Source organism: Carettochelys insculpta, unplaced genomic scaffold, assembly GCF_033958435.1.
Source record: "Carettochelys insculpta isolate YL-2023 unplaced genomic scaffold, ASM3395843v1 scaffold_0035, whole genome shotgun sequence".
Classification (NCBI taxonomy): Eukaryota; Metazoa; Chordata; order Testudines; family Carettochelyidae; genus Carettochelys; species Carettochelys insculpta.
Window position 1 is genome coordinate 1044032 of NW_027439072.1, and position 26272 is coordinate 1070303.

Here is a 26272-nt window from a genome sequence, read left to right on the forward strand (position 1 = left end):
GCAGCAGGAACACAAGGTTACTGAGGCTGGGAGGAATGTGTCCCCCAGAGGCCATCTGCATGAGAGTGCAAAGGTGCGCGTGTGTGATACCTTTCAGGCAAAGCCTAATGGGTCGCAAGTCAGCCATGAGATTCGGTCTATTGGAAACACGTTGTTGTAAAATCACAATTTAAGCTGACACTCAGTGTGGGAGTTGTGAGATCTCACCAATGCTCTGGGTTGTTGTAGTGGACAGAGCAGTTGCCACAGCTGCAAAAGACATTGATAATGAAGGGCTCCCTGATTTAAAGCATTGTCAACATCTGAGGAGCGGTACTAATTAGGTTAGTTGGCTTGCTTGCTGATTGGGTCTGTCTGTCTGTCTGTCTGTCTGTCTGTCGTAAAGCTGTAGGTCTGGTTTGGTCTGGCTGTTACTACCTGTTGCAACAAAGAGTTGGGTGCTAGGGTGTTCATGAAGCCCTTCTGGAGGTATTAAGAGCTGAAGTTGCAAAGTAGCAGCTAAGATCACATAGAGCTGAAATCACAGGTTTCTACTTCAGGGCAATCCCCAGCAGTGTGATTGGTGAGGGAGGGACAATGCTGACTGGCAGGTGGCTGGCTGGTAGGCGTAGCGGTGGATGATGGTGGATGGCATGTAGGAAGAGTGCGGATGACCGCAACCGGTGGGTGGCTGGCTGGCCTGTAGGAGGGGCAGCCAGTGGGAGGCTGCAGACAAGTGGGCAGCTCGTACTGCCCCTGTGACGTATCTATGGGCTCTGGGTTCGGGATGCACCGCAGGAGGTACACCCTGAAACTGTGTGTGGGGTAAAGGGCCAAGAGACCCAGCAAGAGACTTGGTTCTACAGCGTATGGGGATGGGATCTGGGTAAAGGGGTTTGTCTCTTCTTTGCTTAGACACACGGCATCTGTCACTGTAACCTTGGGGTACATTATGGTCATTGCTATTAAATAAGCTGTTTCTATCTCAGACTATGTGCTGGTGCGGGGGGGCGGTGGGGAGAACCGCCTTACAGGCACCCAGCAAGTGGGCTGAAATTGTCCCAGGCCACTGGGTGGGGGCTTGAGCTGATTGGTTGTGTCCTTGACAAGGAAACCCCCCAGCAGTTGAACCCGGCTGTTCTGGCAAGCACCTGCCATTGTTAGAAGGGTTGCATAATATGCAGGGCACAATGGATTTGTAGTCTATCACCTTCACCACTCAGCCACCTCACCTGATACCTCTATGAGCCTTTTATATTCACCAAAGTGAATGCTGCCAGGAACCTTTCTGCCACTGGCTGGTCAGCCGGGGACACAGGACATCAGGTTTGGCCCCACAGGGCTACACTCACTCCTGTCCACTGCAGTGCGGCTTCCTGGGGTGAGCATGGCCCCAAACACAGCTGGGGTGCAGTGCCCCAGCCACACATGGGGGTAAGGTGGGGGCAGCCCTGGCTCAGCTGCAGCCACTCACATGGGCAGCTGCCTCAAAGAGAAGGGCCTGTCCCCAGTGCTGGCTCAGGGGTTCTGGTCTCTCCCAGGTGCTGGGCTGGGCTGGGAAAGGGGCAGACATTGCCTGTAGAGATGAATGTCACACTCCCCTCTGTCTGACACCGAGAGCAATAGATCAGTCTGCAGCACCAGCCACAGGGCCTGAGGCAGGTGTCCATGTGGCTGTCCCTCCCTGGAACCCCTGGGGTCCCTGCTCAGCAGTGCCCAGAGAAAGGCTGTTGAAAGTGCCGTTTGCTCCTGCTGCCCTGGGAGCTGGGCACTTCCCCACCGGCACAACAGCCCAGGCAGAATATGGCCCCTGGCTGCACTAAATGCAGTGTGGGGAGCTCCTGAGAAAGTGCCAGTGGGGAGCACATGGGGCTGTGCACAGGGAGTGAGGGGACAAACCCCAAGGGTGGGAGAACGTCCTGAGGGCGCAGAGACACACACAGGGCCTGGAGCCCAAACCTTGTTCCCACTGGCACGTGGGGCAGGTGCAGGAAAGGGGTAAAGCCAGAGGCGAGGGCAGGGCTTGGGGCGGAGGGGGAGCTGTTTCAACCCTTCCCAAGTTGCCACTCACCCCACTGCACCCAGAGCCTCTGTGCAGTGGAAAGGAAAACCCTGATGGAAGGACCTTGGGCAAGGCCCAGACCAAAGCTCCCTCTTCCCCTGCTTCCACTGAGAACAAAACCCCAGCTGCAGTGCCCTGCCCTGGGAGCAGCACAGTCCGGACATGGGCAGGCTCCGCTCTGGGGCTGGGTCCTGCACCAGCTCTGTCCATGTGTCCCTGCTGGACGGGTACAGACAGGGGCTATGGGCGGCCCTGGGCAGGGTTTGCAGCTCTTGTGTCTCCCCGGACACTCTCTGCTCCTTTGCAGCTGCTCCGTTAGCGCAGCGTTTGCAAAATGGGCCTTCTCCTGGCCTGCTGCTCACACAGCTCCCCTGTCCTTGCAGCCTCCGCTGACTCCCACTTCTCACCTCCTCAAACACAGGCTGCAGCTCTGCACTCACCTGGCCCTTCGTGAGCGACCGCCCTGCACTACTGCTACCCCCATTCAGGTCCCACCTCCTGTCAGCCTCACCCCAGCCTCCATCGCCTCTTGGATCAGCCACACACACGTTTCCTGCTCTCTCCGTCACAGGCCCTCCCACCTGGGACCAGCTTTCCACAGAGATACTCAAACCTCCCAGCCGCCTCCTTCAAACCTGTCTGCACCTCGGTCCTCCAGCAAGCGGTACGGTGGAGAGGCTCCCCCAAACAGCAGCAGCCAGTGTGTGTCTGGAGCAGCAACTGCACCACAGCCTCAGCATTTGCCCCAGGCACAGACACCTTTGTGTGGCAAGCTCAGGCTGTGCTCAGAGTGCCTCCTTGCATTGCCAGGGTAGGAGTGTGGCTAACACAGGCCTCGCTGTGAGCAGGATTGGAACATGCCCAGGGAAAACCCTATTGGAGGTCTAGTCCAACACCTTAACCACTCCACCATCACAGCTGAACGGCCCTGCCAGCTGTTAAGCCAGAGACATGTAAATAATCAGAGGGCCCAGGCCTGACGTCTTCAGCAACACAGAATTCAAACAACCACCTGGCTCCCAGCGCACGGGACTGGTGGGGGTCTGGGGCTCTCTGTGCTCAGCCATATGCAATGGCACAGGAGAGCACCTTGACCATCTCCCCTCCCCGTGGAGGGAACGGGAACAGCTCTGACCAGGAGGCTGGATTATAAGAGGAAGTCAGGGCCATGGCTGACGCACACGGCTGGGAAGCAGCACTCAGGAGCCCCCCCGCCCCATCTGACACTGTGTTCTGCTTAAGCTGTCCGGCTGCCTCCAGCACGGGCTGAGCTCAGGGGCAGGTGGGTGACCTGCCCTGCAGCTGTGAGGGCATCGGACCCCTCCCGCCAGTCGGCTGCCTCACTCAGTGCATCCCAGGGAGCTGAGCCCCTGTGCCCGGCAGTGAGGCAAATCAGGGCAGGGCTGGGTGCGGTGCTGTGTCTGTGGCTGGGTTCCCTGTTATCTGTGCCCTTGTGTGACTGCTCGGAGAGACTCGAGTGTTGCCCAGCTGATTAGCAGAGCGCTCACCACTGAGGCTTTTGTTTCTGTTGGTGGTGCACATTGGTGCGTAGTTCAGAGCATCTAAAATTTATTGCACACATGGGTGGAAAAGGCTGGAGGGAACAATGTCTGTGGGTGTCCAGCCAGGCCAAGGGAGGGCTGTTCATTGTGTGCTGGGCCTCGCTGGGAGTTTGGGGGCGGCCAGCTGGGGATGCTGAGCTGGGTGTGCGGCCGGGTTGGTTGGGTCACGTCTCAGCCGTTTTCTTTTCTGAGGTGCTGTGGAAGCCACCTTAGATCGACGCCGTTTCTTGTTTCTTATTTCTGCATGTGCACAAGAGCTTGAACTTTCCCTCACCTGTTTGGGCCTGGCAGGGAGGGTGAGCTCAGTGGAATGCCTCACTGAACTCCTTGCGTTTGGGGCTCTTGCTCCCTAGTGCCTCTTCCTCCTTGCTGAGAACGGTTTTCTCTCTGAAAATAACTGATGTTTCTCGAACTAATTGCTTCTGGCCCTGGACTTGTTTGTGGGAGGGTATAAAATACTCGAGTTAGCTGCATCAAGCAGCCTTGCTGGACCTGGCCTTACTGGTGTCCAGTTCGGCTCATCTGTTGGCTTATTGAATTCAATACAGCTGAATGTCAGCTGCCTAAACACAGAGAAGTCTTTTCCTTCACCAGTGTGGTGCTTTTTGCAGGGATAACTCTTATCCCTATGACACACCTCATGCAGGGGCCATTGCTCTTTGTGCCCAGGCACATGGCTGGGATAAGGACTCAGGATCCTTTCCCAAATAGACATATTCCTCCAACAGCAACTTCCAAGTGTCAAACTGACACTGCAGGTTCACCATCACTTGCCCACCAAGTTCATGTCTGAGTTATGCCTGTCTTGGTACTGCTCTAACAGAAATCCAAAGCAAGGCTTGGTAGACTCCAGCCAGTGGAAGTATGCTGACAGGTCAGTTCTTTCCAGGAGCCTCTGGAGGCCAGTTTGGCATGTAGAAAATGAAAGTGATGTCAGGAATGGGATTTGAACCCATGCCTCCTTCAGGAGACCAGAACCCCCAGGTGAAGGAAAGACAGTACCTTGAGTCTGGCGCCTTAGACCACTCGGCCATCCTGACACAACTGAAAGGGCTACTCTCTTTATGCTAGTTTTGCTTAATATTTGATGAGCCAGGCAGGCTCAATTCATTCTGTACTCATCTGCAGCACAAATCTTTCAACAGCAAAGAGCCATTCTCCAGCTCAGCTGGCTTTCATACGTAATCACCCCAATATGATCTAATGCTGGGAGGTACTTGGCCATTAGCTGAAAAGAAATGGATGAAGGAGGAACTGCCAGTTTGCCACGCTGAGGCTATGGGTACTCCACAGAGATTCTTTGAAAGAAGCCCTCCAGAAGATCTCATCCAAAAGAACTTCTTTCAAAGAGTGCGTCCACACACAAAGAAGACTATCAAAAGAGTGATCTGCTCTTTCAAAAGCGAGCATCCACACAGCCCCCGCTCTTTCGAAAGAATGGACCAGGGATCCTGAATGAAGACGGTTCTTTCAAAAGACGGGCCCTGCAAAGCGGTGATGCACATTTTGTTTCAAAAGAAGCTTTGGAAAGGAGGTGCTGTTCCTGAAACAGGAAAGGAAGACTGATTTCAAAAGGAGCAACACATTCTTTCAATTTCCTTTCAAAAGAATGGTTTTTGAGTGGAGACAATCCATGGGTTCTTTCGAAAGAGCCCCCTTCATTCAAAAAATCTTTCAGAAGAACTCGCTTTCTTTGACGCAGTCTGAGGGTTGGAATTCTTCCATGCTCATATTTGTTAAATATGTGGCAATCAAGCGCTCAAGCGACGGGACCTCTTTTTGGCTCTTATTCCCCACTATCCCTCAAGTGTTAAAGTTTCATGAAAGGAAAAAGAGCAATGAGGAAGAAAACAGAGCTCTTCAGGATTCTTTCAGAAATTAGCTGATCCCACAGAAGAAACAACAAGAGAAAGCAGGACGGTTTCTGTCTGGTTTTGAACAAGTGACTACTTATTTGTTAAGTAAATGTGATAAGTGTCAAGCTGCAGAAAATACCTCCTGAGACATTTTGGATACTTTTCTAAAGTCTTCTCAGAAGCCAGTGCATCAGCCACTTTCCCTTTGAAGAACGGGAAAGCAAAGGGCACCAGGAACTTTTAAAAACTTCATCAATAGCAATGGTGCAATAGCTTCCCCAGTTTGCACTTCTCCTGAGGAGACAAAACTCAACCAAACCTTCCAACCAACAATGTTCACATCCACTCAACATTTCCTTCTTACCAACTGGGATTCCTTCAACAAAACAGGAAACCATTCTGCAAGACCAGGAATGGATTCTCTGCGTGCCAGAGGTTGTTCCCACAGCACTTAGGAGAGGCACAAACAGGGCCTGTCTCCACTGCCCCCTCCTTTCAAAAGGGGAAAGGTAATAAGGGATTTTTGCAGATGCGAATGAGGTGCTGCCATGAATATGCAGCTCCCCATTAGCATAGAGGTGTCCACGAGTGATTCAAAAGTGCCACATTCCAAACGCACCCTGCCCATGTAAACGGGGCCTTTCTAAAGGACCCCCGGACTTCAAAAGCCCCTTCTTCCCATACAGCTGGTGCCAAGGCAGGAAGGTCCCGAGAAGTGGAGGCTTCATGTGAGCACTTGGAGCTCTGTAGAAGTATGGGGGAGGCACTGGTTTGCTCACTGTGCCCATATCCCCTCCAGATACATTGCTCAGCCTCCTCCCTCTGAGGTCCCACCTGTGCTCTCCCCTCACTCCCAGCTCACCTCTTCCCATCCCTGCTCTGCCTCTTCCGCTGCAGTCTGCCTCCTGCTCTCGCCTCGCCTCCCACCAGCCTGCCGTTCTGCTGTTCTCTCCTGTATTACCCCCAGGCCTGCCCACCTGCTGCTCATGGCTCTCCACCCCCTACTCCAGTGACTGCCACTGCCCAGCTAAGCCCCAGACTTACATGGCTTGGGACCACAGTTTAGCATCTCCCTTAGCCTGAGCTGGTGACAATTACACCTCCCTCTGTGGCTTGAGCTGCAAAACATGCCCTGTGAGGGAGCATTTGGGTGGACAATGCAGGCAGGAAGAATTACAGGCACCAGGTCAACCCTTGGGGAAAAAGGGTCAAACAGAGAACTCTCAGACCCTTCTGCGCCTCACCCGCTGTCCTAGACCTCTGCTGGGTGTCCCCTCATACCCTCTCTATCCCCCTACCTCCACTGCCCTGAGCACGACATTAACACGACCCATGTTCCCTGGAATAGGGGGAACACAATCACCACCTGCTGCAATATGCTTTTGATGGAGAGACCCCAGCCTGCTGCGGCTCCTGAGCTCATCTGCTCCCAACACACATGACCTTGGACCAGTAGCTGCCGTTTCTGCTCTCCTACCCACAGACAGAGATCCCACAGGAACAGACCCCACTGCTGTCACCCCAACTCCAGAACCTTGTGCCTGTGCAGTGCTAAACCTGCCCAGGAAGGCTTCGTGCTCAGGAAGAACATGAGAATCTTGGTACGAAACAGGGAATGAATTTCTTCTTCCTCTCGCCTCATTTTTTTGCAAGGGACGCTTTACACTTGGGTTAATAGGCTTGGACTCCTCACTGTGCTGTGCCAGAATACCTGCCGCTACATCCAGCATCAATGGAAGCAGACATGAGCTGGAGAATCAGCAATTAAATCACTAATACTGTCATTTCATGAGTTGTGATTTGGTTTCCAAGTCAACACCTCATTGAGATGAATGAGCAGGTTCACCCCTCTCTGAAAACTCAGACTCTGCTGCATCGTTTATACTAGTTTCATATTCTGGAGGTTATTTTAGAAGCAATAAGGATTCGAGGACTTTCCAAAAAAAAGAATGAAAACTGAGATAGAGGAACAGAATTTCTCTACCACTGAAATGACCCACCTGCAACTAACTCCTACCTGCTCCAGGTCTGTCTCCCTCTTAGGTACATAGCTCACATGGGCATCACCACTTTCTCTCAGCTAAGGCAGTCCCTGGCCCTGACTTCCTCTTTCAAATGCAACCTCCTAGGCACAGCTGTTCCCTTTCCCACTAGGTGGGAGAGGAAATAGTCAATGGGCATCCTCAGAGCAGCCCTGGACCAGCCTGGCACCCCTATTTACCCTCATTCATGTTAGACAGTCACAGGGTCGAGTTACCACCTGTAGCTCTTTCTGAGCCCCTTGAGGCTCTTGCCACTCCCACCACAGTTCCCATCCCCTGTGTGAGCGGTGTAGGGCAGGACTGAGCATCTTTCCCTTTCTCCCACTCGGGTACCACAAGTACCACAGAAAGGTGTGGGGCTCCCTCCCCCTTGCATAGAATTGTTCTGGCCACAGGCCGACACCAAACAGCTATCCCAGGGCACAACTGCCAGGTGGGCAAGTGACCCACAGAGGCAAAATCTCCTTTGGTGTACTACAAACCTGGCATTAGTGTAGTTCTCAGAGCAGAAAATAGGTGCCCAGTACAGGTGCTGGCTACATGACTGGGTGCCTGCAGTGCAGAAATGAGAGGATCTCCATCACTTTTCCATGAAGTTTGCACCTGAATTGTGCTTCAGTCGTGACACTCGTCTACCAGAAACCCACAGCAAGGGCTGGTGCAATGTTAGCAGAGACATTGAAATGAGGCCAGCAGAGCATTCAGAGAATAGAACTGATGTTAAGAGTGGGATTTCAACCCACACCTCCCTTTGGAGACCAGAATACCAAAAGAAGGGACAGACAGTACCTTGAGTTTGCAGTCACAGAGCACCTGGGCAGCCTGACAGTGGTGAGAAAGGGGAACTGTCAGTCCCAGTTCTCTTTAATGTTTGATGAGTTGCTCAGGCAGACCACAGTAGAGCATCTTTTTCAACACCAAACTGGTGTTCTTCAGCAGAACTTGTTGTTATACACAATCACCCTCACCTAACGTTGGGAGGTGCTTTGTCATTTGGACGAAGTGGGAACCGCCTGCTTGCAGAACTGAGGCCTGGCATTCTTCTATGCACATATTTACTAAATAGGTGGTTGATGGGAGCTCTGATTGGCCGAGTCTACACTTCCACAAATCTTTGAAATGGACATTCCCACCAGCTTCTGTTGCCTGCTTACACCTGTGAGCTAAGTGAGAACATTGGACTCTATCTACCAAGTGACCCAAGCCGACTTAAACCCACCAATTTGGTGTTATTACTGCAAGGAACCAAACAGTTAAGCTAGCTAGTTTCAGGTCACCTGAAAAATGCTTTAGAAGTGGCCCTTTCAGAACTGATTCAGGGGCAGAGAAAGGCCCATTATGGGCTCAGGAACAAGGTGAGTGGGTTAAGAGTTGCTCCCAGGCAGAGGAGTTAGCTCAAGTGGCAGAGTGTTCAAACCCTTATCCTTGTCAAAACAAAAAGCCGTCAAGTAGCACTTTAAAGATTAGCAAAATGATTTATGAGGTTAGCTTTCGTGTGACAGACCCACTTCTTCAGACCATAGCCAGACCAGAACAGACTCAATATTTCATACACAGAGAACCAAAAACAATAAGCAAGGAGGACAAATCAGAAAAAGATAATCAAGGTGAGCAAATCAGAGAGTGGAGGGGTCGGGGGGAAGGTCAATATTAGGCGGAGCCTGATATAAGTGAATAACTCAAATTCAGAGCTCCTCCTTTCCTGGCTATGTGAAGGTCATTTATAGGTCCAGGGCACAAATGGAGCTGATGTGGAAAGACATAACACGACAGAGTGCTGAGGAGGACAGTGAGCTGGCGAAGGGTTGTTTTCTGTCCTCTTGGGGCATGTGGGGATAGAACTGAAGAGAAGAAAATCCTCTTCTGCTCTCTGAGGGTGATAGAAATATCAAATTTTCCCCTCTACAACTGAGGACAAGAAGAGACTTTTCCTGCCTAAGGCCAGGAGCTCAAAGGAGACAGAGAGAGAGAGAGAGCAGAGTCTTGGCTGGGCATCTCCTGGGATCATGGTTCTAGCTAGTTCAAATAGCTATTTTAAAACAGGAGATTCAAAACAGGCTCCATTGTTTGTAGATGCTGAATGTCAAAATAGCAGAGCAGCATTTCAAACTCCACGTTGTGTGCAGCTGCGCTACATCGGAATCAACAACTCTGGAATACCTCTTCTGGAACCGCTTATTCAGGAACAACACTGCTGTGCAAACACAGCCTTTGCGTCCCTTAGCTGCAGCCATGGGCGGCCACAGGGATGTTTTGGCCTCTGGAATAAGATCGGTGAGTCAGAAATTATGCACAGACACAGGGTAATTTGCTGAATTGGTAGAGCGCTCACTAAGCATGTGAGAGACTTTGGGATAAATGCCCACATTCTCCAACAGAAGTGGGGTCTTTTTTCCTTCTTTTCCAAGGCAGTGTCAAGCCAGGAGCTAAGCTTCTCCAGTGCCGCCTTCCATTTCCTACATTTTGCCCCCTGCAAAGAAACAGCCCATTTGGGTTCGAAAGCTGCTGGACCCCGGCCTCCTTGGCCTTAAAGATTTCTGTTTAAAACAAAGGTTAACCTGCGTCATGGGCTGTGATTACCTAATCTTTCAGATGTCGCCAGTTCCCCATTTCTAGGGAGCTTCCAGCGCTGACCACAGTCTCCCCAGTACAGCAGTCACAGGACACCTGTCCTCTGGGTCTTCACTGCCCAAGGACCTTCCCCAACCAATGTGGACCATAAAAGCCCTGTGGTTGCCATGACAATCTGAGCACTGGAGTAGGTCTGTTTTCTTCCAGAGGTGGGGGACAGTTTCTTACACCCCTGAGAGACACCACCTAATTCTCTAGCGCAGACCTGTGCAAAGAGTCACCCCCCTTGGGAGTTAAACTTCCCCAGCTCCTCTGTCTGACAGCATCTAAACTCCAGCAGAGCGAAGCAGGCCCAGGTGGGGCTGGTGGGAGTCAGGTGTGGGCAGACAGGAGCACTTGGTTGGAGGTGAGCTCCAAGGTTTAGCTGGTTAAAGCACCTGCTTTGTAAGCAGGGGATCCTGGCTTCAGTTCCCAAGTGGTGTCTTGTTGCTGACCCTTCATGGGGCACCTGGTGGTGGCCACTGCTTGCAGACAGGATGTGGTGTTGTGCCTGTTAGATATGATCTGCAAAGTACATGTTGATGATTTCCATGATGTCGGCAGAGCTGCTGGTGCTCCTGTGGCATGGCAGAGCCTCATTAGTGTTTCCCTTTCAAAATTGTAGCCATGGCCCAAGTAAATAGCTCTTTCAAGGATCTTTCAATAGACCTTTCAGTGTGCTGAGATTTACTTTTCTTAAGCAAGTGTGAGGAGAGAGAATAAAACTGGTGTTTAACCATTTGTATGTTCTGTAGTTGTTAAAAGAATTCTCGTGGTCTGTTATGCACACACACATTTCTTTGTTATAAGCTGTTGCAAATGTTTCAGCTGGAGCCTGGCTCTGCTGTTCTACTTTCTTCCCCACGGCTATGTCTGCACGAGAGAGTTTTTTTCCAAAAAAGCCGCAGCTCTTTCAAAAAGTCCTGTGGAGCATCTACACAGGGAGGCTGTGGCTCCACTGCCCAGCCCTTTTGGAAGTGGCATGGAAATGTGGCCAATGGGAAATGCAAATGAGGTACAGTCTTAAATATTGCATGTCTCATTTGCATAACCACTTGGGACTTCAATTCTGGAAGAGCTGATATAGAAAGTCCCAGTTGTGAGTGCAGCTGCTTCCCTCTCCTCCAGCAGCTGAGCTGGTAAAGGACTCCCCTCAATTTCTATTAGGTCCCCCATCCACATATGGAGGGGAAGCAGTGGCTTGAAGATGCAATTTAGTGGAGGGCAAGATAGCACCCAGGGGCAAATTGAACTTCTGTAGTGTAGTGGTTATCACATTTGCCTAACACGCAAAAGGTCCCTTGTTCAAAACCAGGCAGAAGCACGAGCATCTCTGTTTGTCTCGCTTTCTCTTATGCCCCTGAGGGCTCATCTCTTTCTCCTGTAGCCTCTCTCTCTGACAAGCCCAACACCCATGTGACAGAAGAAGTTGAACCAGACCCTGTTGTCCAGGAGGGGAGCCCAGCAGATGCATTGCTGCTCGTGCACAGAAGCTCTCTCCTGGCACGTACTTGAAGGGTTTTCCCTCACTGATTTCACTGGCTGGGAACCACAGAACTATCTTTGCCCCTCCTCCAACCGAAACTGTGCCAGGCCAGTGCCCCTGCCCTATCCCACGTGTTCCCTCCCAGCCACAGCCTGCTCCTGAACCTGCCTCCCATCAGCTCCCTACCTCACAGACAGGCCTGGCAGAGAAGGGGCCAATCCAGCTGGAGCTGCTGTGCTAACAGAGCAGCTGGAAAGGAGCAGAGCGTGTCAGGAGGAGACACAAAGGCTGCAGACCCTGCCCATGGCCCTGCTCTGGACCCACCCAGCAGGGACACATGCACAGAGCTGGGGCAGGGCCCAGCCCCAGAGTAGAGAATGGTCATGGCCGGGCTGTGCTGCTCCCAGGCCAGGGCACCACAGGGCCCTGCTCGCCCCAGGAAGCAGCACTGCAGGGGACAGGAGTGAGCGTAGCCCTGTTGGGCCAAACCTGCACGTCCTGTGTCCCCGGCCAGACTTCCTGGCAGGGCTGAAGTTGGGACATATGAAAAAGTTCCAGGCACGTTGGGTGAGGCGGCCGAGTGGTGAAGGGGATGGACGGCTAATCCATTGTGCTCCGCAGGGTTTGAATCCCATCCTCACTGAGCCTTTATAGGCACCATCCTGCTGAGCTTTGTTGAGTTCCAGTCCTATTGTGTGATGCTACTTCTAGCACAGCTGAGCCGGCTGCCTCCCAGCTCCTGCGCTGGGCAGACTCCAAGCACAGTTCAACTCTGTGAGGCTGAGCTGAGCTCTGGCTCCCGGGGATGAGAAAATTTCATTTGCCTGACAGGGCCCAGCCCATCTCCAGTGTCAGACCAACAGTGCTACACTCACCTCAGTCCCCTGCAGCCAGGGTGCAGGGGTTCAGTGCCCCAGCCAGACATGGGGGCAAGGTGGGGGCAGCCCTGGCTGAGCTGCAGCCAGTGACATGGGCAGCTGCATCTAAGGAAGGGCCTGTTCCCAAGGCTGAATCAGGGGCTCTGGTCTCTCCCAGCTCCTGGGCTGGGCAGTGCACAGCTGGGAAAAGAGCAGATAGTTACCCAGGGGGAATGAATGTTTCTCTGCCCCGACTGCAATAGATTCTTCCACAGCACCAGCAACAGGCCCTCAGGCAGGTCTCCATTCAACTGTGCCACCCTGGGTAGCCCTGAGTTCTTCTGTGCATCTCAAAAACTGGGGAATGCCCCTTTGGGACATCTCTCCTGCCCCACAGCTAAAAGGAGCCCCACTGTTAAGAGGCCCCATTTGGGGATTGCCCAATTTTCTACCACCTTGTGATGCTGACCTCAGCATGCCTGGTGCTTTGGGGGGGGCGGGTTTGGTGGAGGGGAGGAGCCTGGTGGGGGGGGGGAGGGGGCTGTTTATGGAAGTCCTCTGGCCACATATAGTAATGGTCCTCCCATCTTCTTAAGCTGTCCTGAGGTGCTCTGTGGCGTTAGAGCCATCCCATGGATGTGTCAGTACCAGCAGCTGCACCTCCAGGTGCCCAAAGGAGGAGAGGTGAGCTGGGCTGCTGCCCCTAGCCATCAGCAAGACTGGGTCCATGTCTGAGAGTCCCTGTGGGAGTACTTTAATTGGGGGCGCGGGGGGATCAAGTGAGCACCACCCAGGGTAACCCATTGCACGCCCCCCGCACACTCCCACCACTACCTGCAAACTGTACCCACCACTCACTCACTGCCCCCATCACCCGCACACCAGCCCCACCACACACACACATTGCCCCCACCACCTGCTCACCAGCCCCACACAAAACACATTGAGGAGGGTGTGTGAAAAATGAAACTGATTCCTTGTTAAACAACCTAAAAGCTCACATCTGAGCATGGAACATAACAACCACCAGCATAACTAACTATGTACAATGGGGGGATAACTATACACACTAACTATTTACATGGGAGGCCATGGGGCACATGGGACTTTCCGAGGGTGAGGGCGCTGGTGGCCGTGGTCTTCTCCATGGGCTGCGGTGTGCCCGGGCCCTGGCATGTGGGGGTCATGCCCTGGGGGCGTGTGCCCTGTGATGTTCGTGCCTGACAGTTCACCGCCATGGTCTGGGAATGATCATTGGGCAGATGTCCGGCTGGAGCTGTAGGAGGGGATGTCCAGCACAAGCTCAAACTCTGTGCTGGATCACTTGGATGGTAAGGGTGGATGGTCCCTGTTCTGGCGCTGGGGGTGTGGGGCTGTGAACACAGCACAGCCCGGCCATGACCATTCTCTACTCTGGGGCTGTGAACATGGGAACACCAGAGGCTGCTCTGTGCCACAGGCTCTTTGCAGAGATCATCTCATCTGACGCCTCTGAAGATCACAGGCCTCCTGTATGGTGCAGTCGGGAGTGTGGCACCAAAGCGCACACCAGACAGGCACTTGGTCTGAACTGGGAGGCGCCCAGGGCTAGAGAAAGCCCCACACCTCTAGGGTGTTTGGAGGACATTAACGCAGAGACAGGAAGGGAAAGGACCGAAAGTTCACACTTGTGGGTCTGTATCATAATTCACATGCAGAACAACTCTGTGCTCAGGTCTGCACATTTCACAATTTTATTTCTCTCTCAAGCTTAAATTTAATTCTTTGAGCAGTGAGTTCTACAATCCCTAATCTGGCCAGAGTAATGACCAATAGATAGATAGATAGATAGATAGGTACCAAACATCAATCAATCAATCTATCCAATTGGGAATACAGCTACAAATCATAAAATTCCTTCCCTTTAATTTTAGTTAACTTGAATTCCCCTTTAATTGCAGCAAGGGAGGTTGGAGATTCGGAGATATTTCCTGTCAGGGCAGTTCAGCACTGGAATAAATTGCCTCGGGTAAGGGCAAAATCTCCATCTTTGGAGATATTTTAGAATTTGGATAAATATAAAGAAGGAAACATTTTACATTGGTCCCCACTTTTCATCCCTGAAATGAGCAGCTCCCCCACAATCTGTCTCATGTCATCGGAACCTACAGAAATGTCAGTGATGTTCATATGTATAAAAGCCCATTTGGGCGTGTGTAAGAAAACAAGTCTGTAGAACGGAAAAACTTCATTCATCGGTGTATAAATATGATGACGCAGACAACGAAACAGTCACAGATTTTGTCATTTTTAATGAGGCGGATGAGCCTGAGACCCAGCAGCTGACTGGGCTGTGCCCTCTTATGAAATTTCAGGCCCCCTGAGGTTTGCTCACCCCACTATAGATGGTGCTTCGTCCTGCCATGAGGAAATGGGACTAGACTCGATGGCCACTTCAGGTACTTTCCAATTTTTGAGCCCTCTGAGTCTGTGGCTCCCACTGACCCTGGCCCTGCTTCACTTCTCCAGACTTTGGATCTTCTATGCACTGCTGCTTGGCCTTGGAGTCTCAGCTGTTCTCTTTAGTGTCTGACACATCCCCTGCAGCCCCTGGGGAAGGCAGTGAAGGGGGAAATCACAAATGCAGGAATCGCCCCTGCATTTCCCATTGGCCAGGAAGGGGGAACCACAGCCAGTAGGAAGTGGTGGGTGGTGCCTACGAGTGACAGGGAGTGCATGGAGACACTTTCCTCTCGCCCCCAGGAGCTGCTGTCAGTGGGTGGTGAACCTGCTTTACCCCACTGCACAACCAGACAGCTTAACCAGAGTTTGATATGCCCCCAATCTACGCTGCTGCACAAGGGATACTGCTGCTACCCAAAGCCCTGCAGCCCCTGGAGGATTTGCTGGAGGCACAGGACTGTCTACGCAGAGTCTCTGAGCCTGTATATCAGCTCTGGCATCCCCAGGGCCTCTCTGTTCCCTGGCAGCATGGCCCACACAGCACAGAAGAACACAGGGCTGGGACTGGGGACTCAGGTGCCCAGCTCCCATTGCAATGAATGGAATGAAATGGGAAATGCTGAGGTGCCCTATGCAGCTGTGCAGTCAGCATATGGGTAAGGACGGCCCTGCCACCATGTACTTCACTGGCAGGGAGCAATCTAGAGCCCTGATGGGAGGAGATTCCAGCATGCACATGGGGTGAGGCTGGCCAGCCTGTTGGGAAGGGGCTTTGCCCATCTCCATCCTTCCCCTCGCTCGGCTATTTATTTCTCCTGACTGAGAAGGACTTGGGCCCTGGACACAGCCTGGCCAGCCTTTCTCCATCCCAGGAGATGTTGTTCATCACAGGGGTCTTGTTCTGTCCCCACTCTGGTGACCTGACTGCCAAAATTCTTGCTGTCCAAGAACACCCAACCAGAGCCCGGGTCTCCAGTCCATGTGGCAGAGGAAGGCTTAATGGTCACTACCTCTACATAAGCGACAGGCTTCCTAGTGGGTCTGGACCAGGTGAGGCTGGGGCTTGCCTGGACCCAGACTCCCAAAGCACAAAGCCAGACCCCCAGGAGCTCACACTGCTCTACACACCTCCCACAGGAAGGTGCAGCAGGAGCACCCTGCCAGGGGCACCTGCCCTCCACAGCAGTTCCAGTGGTTTTCTTTAATCTCCGTTTCCTCCCCAGTTCTGCTGGCCTCAAAGCTCCAGGAATCAGGGAAGTGATAAACACAGGACACCACTGCCCCAGCCAGCCATGGTCCCCAGCACTTCTGCAGAGGTTGTTCTGGAACTCTGGAAATCCCCTTCAGTGACATTCAAGTGTCTAAGTGTCTGGCTGAATCACTGCCCAGGCTGCACCTGCAGGAAGAGGCTGGGAGCAGAGATTGTCAGCAGGAGCAGATGGGACTAGAAATCAGGGATGGAAGCTGGTAAGACAGAGGCTTCAGGTAAAGGGCAGCTCCTTGTAGGGCTGAGGGGTCATAGCCAGCACAGACAAATGAAGGGGAGTTGCAGGAAGCAGTCCAGGGAAGGAGAAGTGGAAGCTGAGAAGGGAAAGCGCAGAAGTGCTGCATGTGGAGTCCATGCTGAGCTGCAGCCAGAAGGAGGGATTCCCCCAACAGCCACTGAGGGGGTGGCATAGATGTGGCTTGTGGCAGGGAACAAGAGGACTGCCTGGGTCACTGTGGGAGTGACAGGGAATTAAAGGACTGTAGCCTAGAAAGGGGGAAATGCCAATTTATCCAGGAAAAAGGCAAAGCCGGAAGCTGGACATATGCGGCTTCCGCCAGCAAGTGGTGCTGCCCCAGTGACAAGGAGGGACATAAACGCTGGGAGGACAACATCTTAACAGAGCTAATGCCTGAGCTGAGCCATCCAGTAGCAAAAGGCTGCTTCATCATGCTGAGCAATGAACAGAGGGAAAAAATGCAAAAAGACATCGGTCCCCTCAAATGTCTAGGTAAGATATCAGAGAAAGGCAGAAGAAGGGCATGCCTGGGACTTGAGCCCCGGAGCTCTCCCACCCCTTGAGCAACATGCCACCATCAGAATGGAGGCACTGGGCATACTCCAGAATCAGCCTGGAACACACAGCCAGTGCTCTGAGAAGTACTGCACCTAACTTCACCTTTCTAAGGTCATTTCCAAGCTCTCTTCACAGTCCTGAAGGAAGAAACCAACTTCCCACTTGGAACAGGTCACAAACCACTCTGTCAAAACAAAAATCAGTCAAGTAGCGCTTTAAGGACAAGGAAAACAATTTAGGAGGCAAACTTTGATGGGACAGACCCACTTCTGCAGACCATAGCCATACCAGAACAGACTCGATATTAAAGGCAAGGAGAACCTAAAATAGTAATCAAGGAGGACAAGTCAGAAAAAAATGATCAAGGTTTGCAAATCACAGAGCAGAGGGGTGGAAGCTGGGGGTGGGGGAGAGGTCAAGAATTAGATTAAGCCAAGTATGCAAATAAGCCCCTTTAGTGAATCAGAAAATCCCCATCCCAGTTCAAACAATGTGTCAATGTGCCGAATTTGAGTAGAAAAGACAGCTCAGCTGTTTCCCTTTGAATAATGGTGGGAATTTTTTTTTTTCAGTAACATGCATACTCTTAAGTCATTAATAGAATGGTCACTCCATTAAAATGTTGACAAACTGGTTTGTGGATCTGGAGTGTTTTGATGCCTGTTGTGTGCCCATTAACCCTTTGTCTAAGGGACTTAGAAGTCTGTCCAATATACAAAACATCTGGGCATTGTTGGCATATGATGGTAAGAGAAATGTAGGGAACACAAAGTCAGGGAGAGCAGCAAACACACTCTGTGGCGGGAGCATCAGGGAGTTCAACTCAAGACTTCTTGCTCCCTGAGCAACACTTGGCCTTGCAAAACTCATCTTTGGAGGAAAAACAAACATCACATATCAGAGTTTTAGACAAAAACAAAACCAACCAACCCCCACCACACAAACGCCAGCTGCACTTGACTTCTCCTTGCCAAAGCCTTCCCCACACTTCCTTCTGCCTGGAGGGAGATTCAGCTGGTGCTGCTGGGCTCAGTCATTCACAGCTCTGCCTGGTCTGTGTGACCCCACTTAGCACAAGTTGAGCTTCCTCCGGTGCCTTATAAGATCCAAACAGCATCAAAGCTGGGCAGCCCCAAGTGTTGGGGCTGGCAGGGAGTCAGGTGTGGGCACATAGCAGAGCTTTATCTGACATTTCAAGGAAAGAAGTAGAAAGAGTAGTGGTACGACTATAGAAAAACAAATGCTCGAGAAATAAGATCATGCGAGAGATGATCAAATACAGCAGAGAAAGTACGTGTCAGGAAATACACCGACTATATAAGATTGCATGGAAGGAAGGAAAGTCCACTGAGGAATGGACAACAACCGTGCTGGTGACAATACACGAGAAAGGCAGTGCACAGAAGGTTTGCCCTAACAAGTCACCTAGGCAAGCTACTGCTGATGATACTGATGGAGAGATTGAGATAAAAAATAAAAGAACATCTAACAGGCCAGCAGGTGGGATTTGGGAAAGATAAAAGGACCATACAGCAAATATAGACGCTAAGATTAATAACAGAGAAAGCTCAATGAAAGAACATCTGCAACTGCTTCATTGATTGGGAAGGAGGCTCTTGAAGAATTCCACCAGAATTTCAAGTTTCTACCCCACCATCAACCTTAGTCTGGACCAGTCCACAAAAGTGATCCACTTCCTGCACACTATCTGCTGTGCAGATAAGCGATGGTCACTTAAATACCACCCTATACTGAAAACCCACAGACCTCTTTGCTTATCTATAGGCCTCCAGATTCCATCCAGAGGAGACTGCATGATCCATTGTAGACAGCAAGGCACTAAGGCACAACCATATTTGCTCTGCTCCATCAGAGACAAACATCTACAAGACCTTTACCAAGCTTTCCTCAAACTACAATAGCCACTGAAGGAAGTGAGGAAACAGATTGACAGAGCCAGACGGGTACCCAGAAGCCACCTGCTGCAAGTGCTCTCACAAGGAAAACAAGAGAACACCACTGGCCATCTCACTAACAGCCACTACTTTAGACCTCTCCAACGCATCATCCATGATCTGCAAACCATCCTGGACAATGACTCTTCACTCTCACAGCCCTGGAGAGGCAGGCCTGTCCTCGCCTACAGACAGCCTGCCAACCTAAAACAAATCCTCACCACCAACTAAAGATCACAACACAGTAACTCTAAACTGGGAACCAAGCCCTGCAACAAACCTTGCTGCCAGTTCTTCTCGCATATCTACACCACGAATATCCTCACAGGACCTAACAGCAACCAGACCAACAGGGGCTCCTTTACCTGCACATCTACTAATATAATATATGCCATCGTGCACCAGCAATACCCCACTGCAGTATTTACTTTGGCCAAACTGGACAGTCTCTATATGAAAAACTAAATGGACAAAAACCACACATCAGAAAGAGTAATGGAAACAAACCTGTGGGAGAGCACTTCAATCTCCCTGGACACTCAGTAACAGATTTGAAAGTTGCAGTTCTACAACAAAGACATTTTAAAAATCAAATCGAGGGAGAAATCTCTGAGCTGCAATTTATTTGCAAATTTAACTCCATCAACCAAGGATTCAAACAGAGACTGGGAGTTGCTGGCTCCTTCCAAAAGCAGCTTCTCTGCCCTGGGTGTTAACAGCTCCACATTAGACTCTGACAAGGGGCCACATCCCCCTGTGTGATCTGACTTGCTTTTTCCTATTTTGATCCAAACTACTGATCATCGGCCATTTCCACCTGGACAGAATAGACCTTGTCAGCTCTGGCCCTCCCTTTTACTGGGACCCCACTCTTTGTGTTAGGAGAATCATACTCACACCAACTGAGCGAGCCAGCCTGCACAGTGACAGCTCACAAGGGCCCTTTCAGAAAGGAGCAAGAGGCAGCTGCAGGGTCCCTGGGGCCTCTGGAATTAGATTGCTACCCCTCCCTCACTGCTCAGAATCCCCACAGCAGGTGGGAGAGAAGATGATCCAAGTGCTCTTTTGTGCCCTTGCCCACAGCTGAGCACAGGCACCTCCAAATGCCCCTGTCCATGGAGAGCTTCCTGGGGAGCAGCCAAGAAGAAGGAAGTGGGGAGGGGTCTGCCATTACCTTGGAAGAAAACTCTGCCCTGGAGAATGTGGGTATCGATCCCACTACTTCTTGCATGCTAAGCAAGCGCTCTACCATTTGAGCTAATTCCCCTCTGGCCAATGAAATGCTCTGCCCCAGCCACCTCATTGTTGAGTCCATATGTCCCTGCAGCTCCCCTGACTCCTTTCCGAAGATGACACTTGTAAAACCAGTTCCAATCAGCTGGCTGGCCAAGCTGTGTCGACAGTGGTGATAATAACGTCACGGTGACAGTTCCAAGATCTAGGTGAGCCCTTGGGGCCTCTTGACTAAGTGGCCTGGCTGCTGTGGATGGGGAGGTTCCATCACGCAAAGGGAGCTGTGCAGGTCCAGCCTTGTGGGAGGGCTCTATGGGAATCCCTGCCTGCATCACAATGCCACTGCCTGGGGCTGCTGGTGGTGCTTTCTAACAGTTCTGGCTAGAAAACACACCCAGATGGGGCACTCCAAAAACAGCTCTAGAAATAAATCACACACGTGGCCAGTAATTAGAAGCATAAAAATATGCCCCAGAGCCCCAATGTGAACCCCTCCTCCCACAGACACTGACTGTCCATGATCTCCTCTGCAGCTGCTCTCAGAAATGAAGCATCTGCCAAAGCACCACATGCTCCAGACCTCTGCAGCTCACAGAGCCACCCCTGTTGTGTGTATGTCACCTGCCCATCAAGATCAGTGAAACTCTGAATCCAGGGAAGCGACACAGGCAGAGTAACCTGTTCAGAGGACACCAGGCAGTGCAGAGCCAGGCTGCCAGGCACCAGCACCCTGAGGCAGTGATAGTGTGACACAGGCTGTGATGCCCATAGACCCCTCCCACAAGGCTGGCAATGCACAGCTCCCTGCGGGTGGGACAGCAGACAGAGCAGCTGCTGCTCCAAGGCCATGTGCTGTGAGTGAGCTGGGAGCAGCTGAGCTCAGGAGCAGGCAGCAGACTGGGGTCCCTCCAACGGAAGCACATTGCAGCAGGGGCTGATGTTGTTACCCATCTGCCAGGGAACATGGGCCATGTTAATGTCATACTCAGGGGAAGAGAGGGAGGGGATAGGCAGGGTCTGAGGGGACACCTGGCAGGGCCTAGGACAGCAGGTGAGGGGCAGCAGGGTCTGAGGGAATTCCTAGCCAAGGCTCAGGGCAGTGGGGAAAGGGAGACAGAATCTGAGAGGGGGATTCCAGGTTGGGGTTCAGGGTGGTGGGGGAGGGGCTGTGGTGATGCCTGGGTGGGATGTTGAGCAGAGGGGGAGGGACAACAATCTCACTCCAGGAACCACACTGTACCTACAGCTGCCTGTTGCTCTTTTCTGAAAGGGCCCTTGTGAGCTGTTTCTCTGTAGCTTGGATAGTTTAGGTGGGTTCCGCACGGTTCTCACAAAACCAAGGGGTCGAGCCCTTGCTAGCCAGTAGACAAGTGCAGGGTGTTCCTCTGTTACCCTTTGCTGGACTGCTATAGGCAGCAATGTCCAAAGACATGAAGGAAGCTGAGTGGCTTCTGGAGACCTGACCAGAGTCTTGCTCAGGAGGCTTCACTCTGCTTTGCTGGGAGGAGCCCTGACCTTTATTCCCTTTACTCCATTACCCTTCCTAATGCCTGTTCACTGGAGTGCTAAAGAGTGGGGTGCTGGGATACTGATGACCTGACCTGCAGGGCTTGTTATCTTCTGAGCAGCTGCTGCTGTGCCTGTCACAGCCCTGGATTTATTAGGAGGTTCTACACAACAAAGTTATTTCAAAATAACTATCGCAGCCTCTGCACAAGGCAACCGCTGCTTTGAAATAATTGAGAAATAAATAGGGGACGGCTTATTTGGAAATAAGCAAACCTCCTTGTATAAGTACAAGTACAAGTAACAGCAGCTATTTGGAAACAGGGGCTGCTAACACAGGGGCTAGAGCCTAATTTGAAATAAGCCATAGTGTGTCCATTGGCTGCATCTGAAATTAGCTTCCTGTGTGTAGATGTGGTATTAGGAAATCTTGGTCTTGCCACTCACTGGTGCTGCAGGTCTCCCAAACACTTCATGCACCCACAGTTATATTGGCACAACACATTAAGGCTGACACAATTTAGCACTGACGAGGGCAGAACCTTAACCTGGTGTTTTTCCTGTCTCTGTTTTGTCCCCCACCAGCTGGATCAGACTCTGACCCTCCCCACACAGACGCTGCCGTCCAGCACAGTTAGTCATGGGAAAGGAGAATGGGCCAAAGAGGATCCTCCTTGTGCTCACGTTCCTCACCATGAATTCTCTCCCCAGCCGCCGGGGCAGAGCTCTCAAGAAGGAGACTCCCTGAGGCAAAGCCCTGGGGGGTCTCTGAGATGGCCCCGGCCCTGCAGCCTGTCCCACCTGGCCATTGTGCTGGACTGTCTGTGAGGTCACCACCTCCCCACCTCCTTTAGCCAATCATCTGAGGTTCTTCCAAAGGCCCTTGTGATGTCACAGACACACCCACCAGTGCCCTGCAGGGCTCATGTCCTGCCCCTGGCAGCCCCCTCTGCAAACGCACCCCAAGGGTCTGCAACACAAAAGGCACATAAAAACCACAAAACCCCTAACTCCTCCCATCCTCAGTGTCCTGTGGGATCCTGGCACTGGGGCAGGTGGGGAGAGAGGAGGGGAGACTGGTGGACTCTGACCTGTACACTGCAGAGGGCACAATATGTGAAAGGAGAATTTTAACTCCTCCTGTCCTCAATGTCCTCTGGGCAGCAACTCCAGCTTCCCTCCGGCACAATGTCTGCGCTGGGGAATGGGAAGGTGGTGTTGTGGACAGTCCAACCGTGTGGGTTGGCCCCACAAAGACACATTTCTTTAAAGTGGTACAGGGCTGTTTTTTGGTTTAAGACACAGACTAACACAGTTACCTCCCTATCAGGAAGCAGTAACATAACAAGGAGACTATTGCGGCTTCGCAGGCTAACATACCTGACTAATAAACAGGAGTTCATCAATCAGCTCCCAGTGGTGCCCTGTTGTATGTCCTCCCTTGGCAATGTCTCTCCCTGCTGGGGAAGGTAAAGGCTGATGGAAAAGGAGCGTTGGAAAGAATCTAGTCACAGCCTGGAGCTCAGGAAAAGGCAGGTGTGATGGGTGTGGGGAAGGTGCTGCTGTGGCTGCCAGAAGACAGTCTGTGTCTCACAGCTTTGTGGTTCTGGGGGCTGCCTGTGCCAGCCAGCTCCTCCAGCTCGTTTGTAACACAGACACAATTCCCTGTCGGCAGGAGCTCTGTTCTGCCCTGTCTGAGGGAGCAGCTCCTGCCCCAGCCCTGCCGCTGCACAGACACCCCCCAGCCCTGTCCCTGCACACACTAAGAACATAAGAACATAAGAATGGCCATACTGGTGCAGACCAAAGGTCCATCCAGCCCAGCATCCCATCTGCCGACGGTGGCCAATGCCAGGTGCCCCAGAGAAGGAGAACAGAAGACAATGATCAAGTGATTTATCTCCTGCCATCCATCTCCTGCCCTTGTACTGAAGGCTGGGGCACCATACTTTATCCCTGGCTAATAGCCATTTATGGACCTAACCTGCAAAAATTTATCAAGCTCTTTTTTAAACCCTAATAGAGTCCTGGCCTTCACAGCCTCCTCGGGCAAGGAGTTCCACAGGTTGACTGTGCGCTGTGTGAAGAAAAATTTCCTTTTATTAGTTTTGAACCTACTACCCATCAATTTCATTTGGTGTCCCCTAGTTCTTGTATTATGGGAAAAGGTAAATAATTTTTCTATATTCACTTTCTCCACACCATTCATGATTTTATATACCTCTATCATATCTCCCCTCAATCGCCTTTTTTCCAAACTGAAAAGTCCCAGTCTCTCTAGCCTCTCCCCATATGGGACCCATTCCAAGCCCCTAATCATCTTAGTCGCCCTTTTCTGAACCTTTTCTAATGCCAATATATCTTTTTTGAGGTGAGGAGACCACATCTGCACGCAGTACTCAAGATGTGGGCGTACCATAGTTTTATATAGGGGAAGTATGATATCTTTTGTCTTATTATCGATCCCTTTTTTAATAATTCCTAACATCCTATTTGCCTTACTAACTGCCGCTGCACACTGCGTGGATGTCTTCAGAGAACTATCCACTATAACTCCAAGATCCCTTTCCTGATCTGTCGTAGCTAAATTTGACCCCATCATGTAGTACGTGTAATTTGGGTTATTTCTTCCAACATGCATCACCTTACACTTACCCACATTAAATTTCATTTGCCATTTTGCTGCCCAATCACTCAGTGTGTGACAGGGAGCGTCTCACTCCCAGGCACACCCAGCTCTGCCCCCTCCCTAGTGGTAATTCACCTCTCACCCCAGCTGTCCCCAGTGCTGACCTGACGCACCTGAGATCCCTCTTGTAGCTTCCTTCTGCTTCCTCACCAACATTTCCTAACCTTGCTGGGAAGCAAAACTCCTGCAGTGGACATGAATTGTGCAGGTGGGAGACGTTCTGACACAGCCCCTGGGCAGGGCCCAAGGTTTCAGCTGGTGACTGTGCAGTGCAGAGGGAGGGGGAGGCCGGGTGCCAGGGGAGAGGCGGGAGGTGTGAAGGGGAACCCGGGCAGGGCTTGTGGCTGAGGGAGGAGGGGAAGAGGGCAGTGGGGGGGGTTGGCAGGGTCTGAGGGGACAAGGGGATCAGGGCACTGGGGAGGGGTGGGAGAGGCAGGATCTGAGGGACCCACTGCAGGGCCCAGGACAGCTGGCAAGGGGCAGCTGGGGCTGGGGGAACTCCAAGCTGGGCTCAGAGCAGTGGGGGATGGGTGAGAGAGTCTGAAAGGGGAGGTCAGGCTGGTGGGGGAGGGGAGTAAATCTCTGTCCAGTGGCCCTGCAGCTGCCTGTTGCTCATTTCCAAAAAGGCCCCGTGTGAGACCCTTTGCAACTGGCCGCTTAGCTCGGTTGGTGAGAGCGTGGTGCTAATAACGCCAAGGTCATGGGTTCAAACCCCGTCCTGGCCATGGGTAGGTCTTTTCCGCTTTCCTTCTTGTGGTGGCTCTGGACACAAGCCCAAAAGAGCTGAAGGAACCAGGCTGAGAGGCTGGCAGGGAGCAAGTCAGAATCACCACCCCAGGCTAAGGGAAGGGCTGCAGAGTGGGCCTGGGGGAGGTGAGGATCCCCAGATTCCCAACTCTGCAACACACCTCCCACAGGAGGGAGCAGCAGGAGCCCTCTGCCAAGGGCACCAGCCCCTAACAGCAGCTCCATTGGCTTTCTCTGCTCCCCATCTCCCCTCACAGGACTTCTGGCCTCACAGGCTCCCTCCCTGGACACCTGCTACTGCAGCACCACAGGCCCAGGTAACGCACCAGTGGTGCCAGTCCCTGCCTGCCCTGCTCCTCTTCCTGCCTGAGTTCTGCTTCTTCACTCAGGTCCCCCAGCTGCTGCTCTGGTGGGCTGAGGGCTGGGGAAGGCACAGGAAGGGCCCTTGGGGTTGGGGTGCAGAAGCACAAGGAGCAGGCCCTGTAGGAAGTCCATGATGAGCAGCTTTGGCCACGGGAGCTCAGGAGAGGGGCAGAGAGGTACAGGTGACAGGATGGGTGGGGGGGTCTCTGCAGAGGTGGGGTTGGCTGGGAGTCCTTGGGGAACGGGGAGAGGCCTGTGGGGAGGGGAGGAGAGAGCAGCAGGCAGCTGGCAGCAGAGCTCAGGGGAAGAGGCAGAGCTGGGATTGGAAGAGGTGAAATGGGAGGAGGAGCACAGGTGGCCTAAGAGGGAGAAGGCCAAGCAAACCAGATCCCCTCCCACTCCTCGGGACCTTCCAGCACTGGCACCAGCCTCCCCAGTGCAGCTGTCACAGGCCACAGTGGACATTCTGGTGCTTTACATGATGCTGACAGGCCCTGACCAGAGAGGTGCAGAGTTATTTCAGAATAGTTTATTCCAGAATTATTCCTCCAAAATAATCTAGTTCACAATAACGCCTTCACGCCACAAGGCAGCCCCAGAATAAAGAAAACATATTTCAAAATGGCTCCTCCATGCACAGCAGAGCCTGTCTGTGAATAGAGACCCTGGAGGCCATGCTGGGGATGTCACTGCACAGCAGAGTAGTTTTGGAATACGCTGTTCTTGAATAACTTATTTTTGAATAGCCCCAATTACCTGCCTATACAGCCCAATTCCAAAATCTCTGTTTTGGAATTGGCACCGTTGGAGGAGAATGAGG

General features: G+C 52.1%; 4 non-coding genes across 4 annotated transcripts; 2 read left to right on the forward strand and 2 right to left on the reverse strand.

The window, feature by feature from the left end:
- Positions 1-4534: 4534 nt before the first annotated feature.
- TRNAL-CAA (transfer RNA leucine (anticodon CAA)) lies at positions 4535-4643 on the reverse strand. Its single transcript has 2 exons — positions 4606-4643; positions 4535-4580 (listed from the first exon to the last, which is right to left on the reverse strand). It is a non-coding gene; the product is annotated as a tRNA-Leu (tRNA).
- A 6719-nt stretch (positions 4644-11362) lies between these two features.
- Positions 11363-11435, forward strand: TRNAV-AAC (transfer RNA valine (anticodon AAC)). Its single transcript has one exon. It is a non-coding gene; the product is annotated as a tRNA-Val (tRNA).
- Positions 11436-20108: 8673 nt separating this feature from the next.
- On the reverse strand, positions 20109-20181 carry TRNAA-AGC (transfer RNA alanine (anticodon AGC)). Its single transcript has one exon. It is a non-coding gene; the product is annotated as a tRNA-Ala (tRNA).
- A 4812-nt stretch (positions 20182-24993) lies between these two features.
- Positions 24994-25067, forward strand: TRNAI-AAU (transfer RNA isoleucine (anticodon AAU)). The gene has a single exon. It is a non-coding gene; the product is annotated as a tRNA-Ile (tRNA).
- The last annotated feature ends 1205 nt before the right edge of the window (positions 25068-26272 follow it).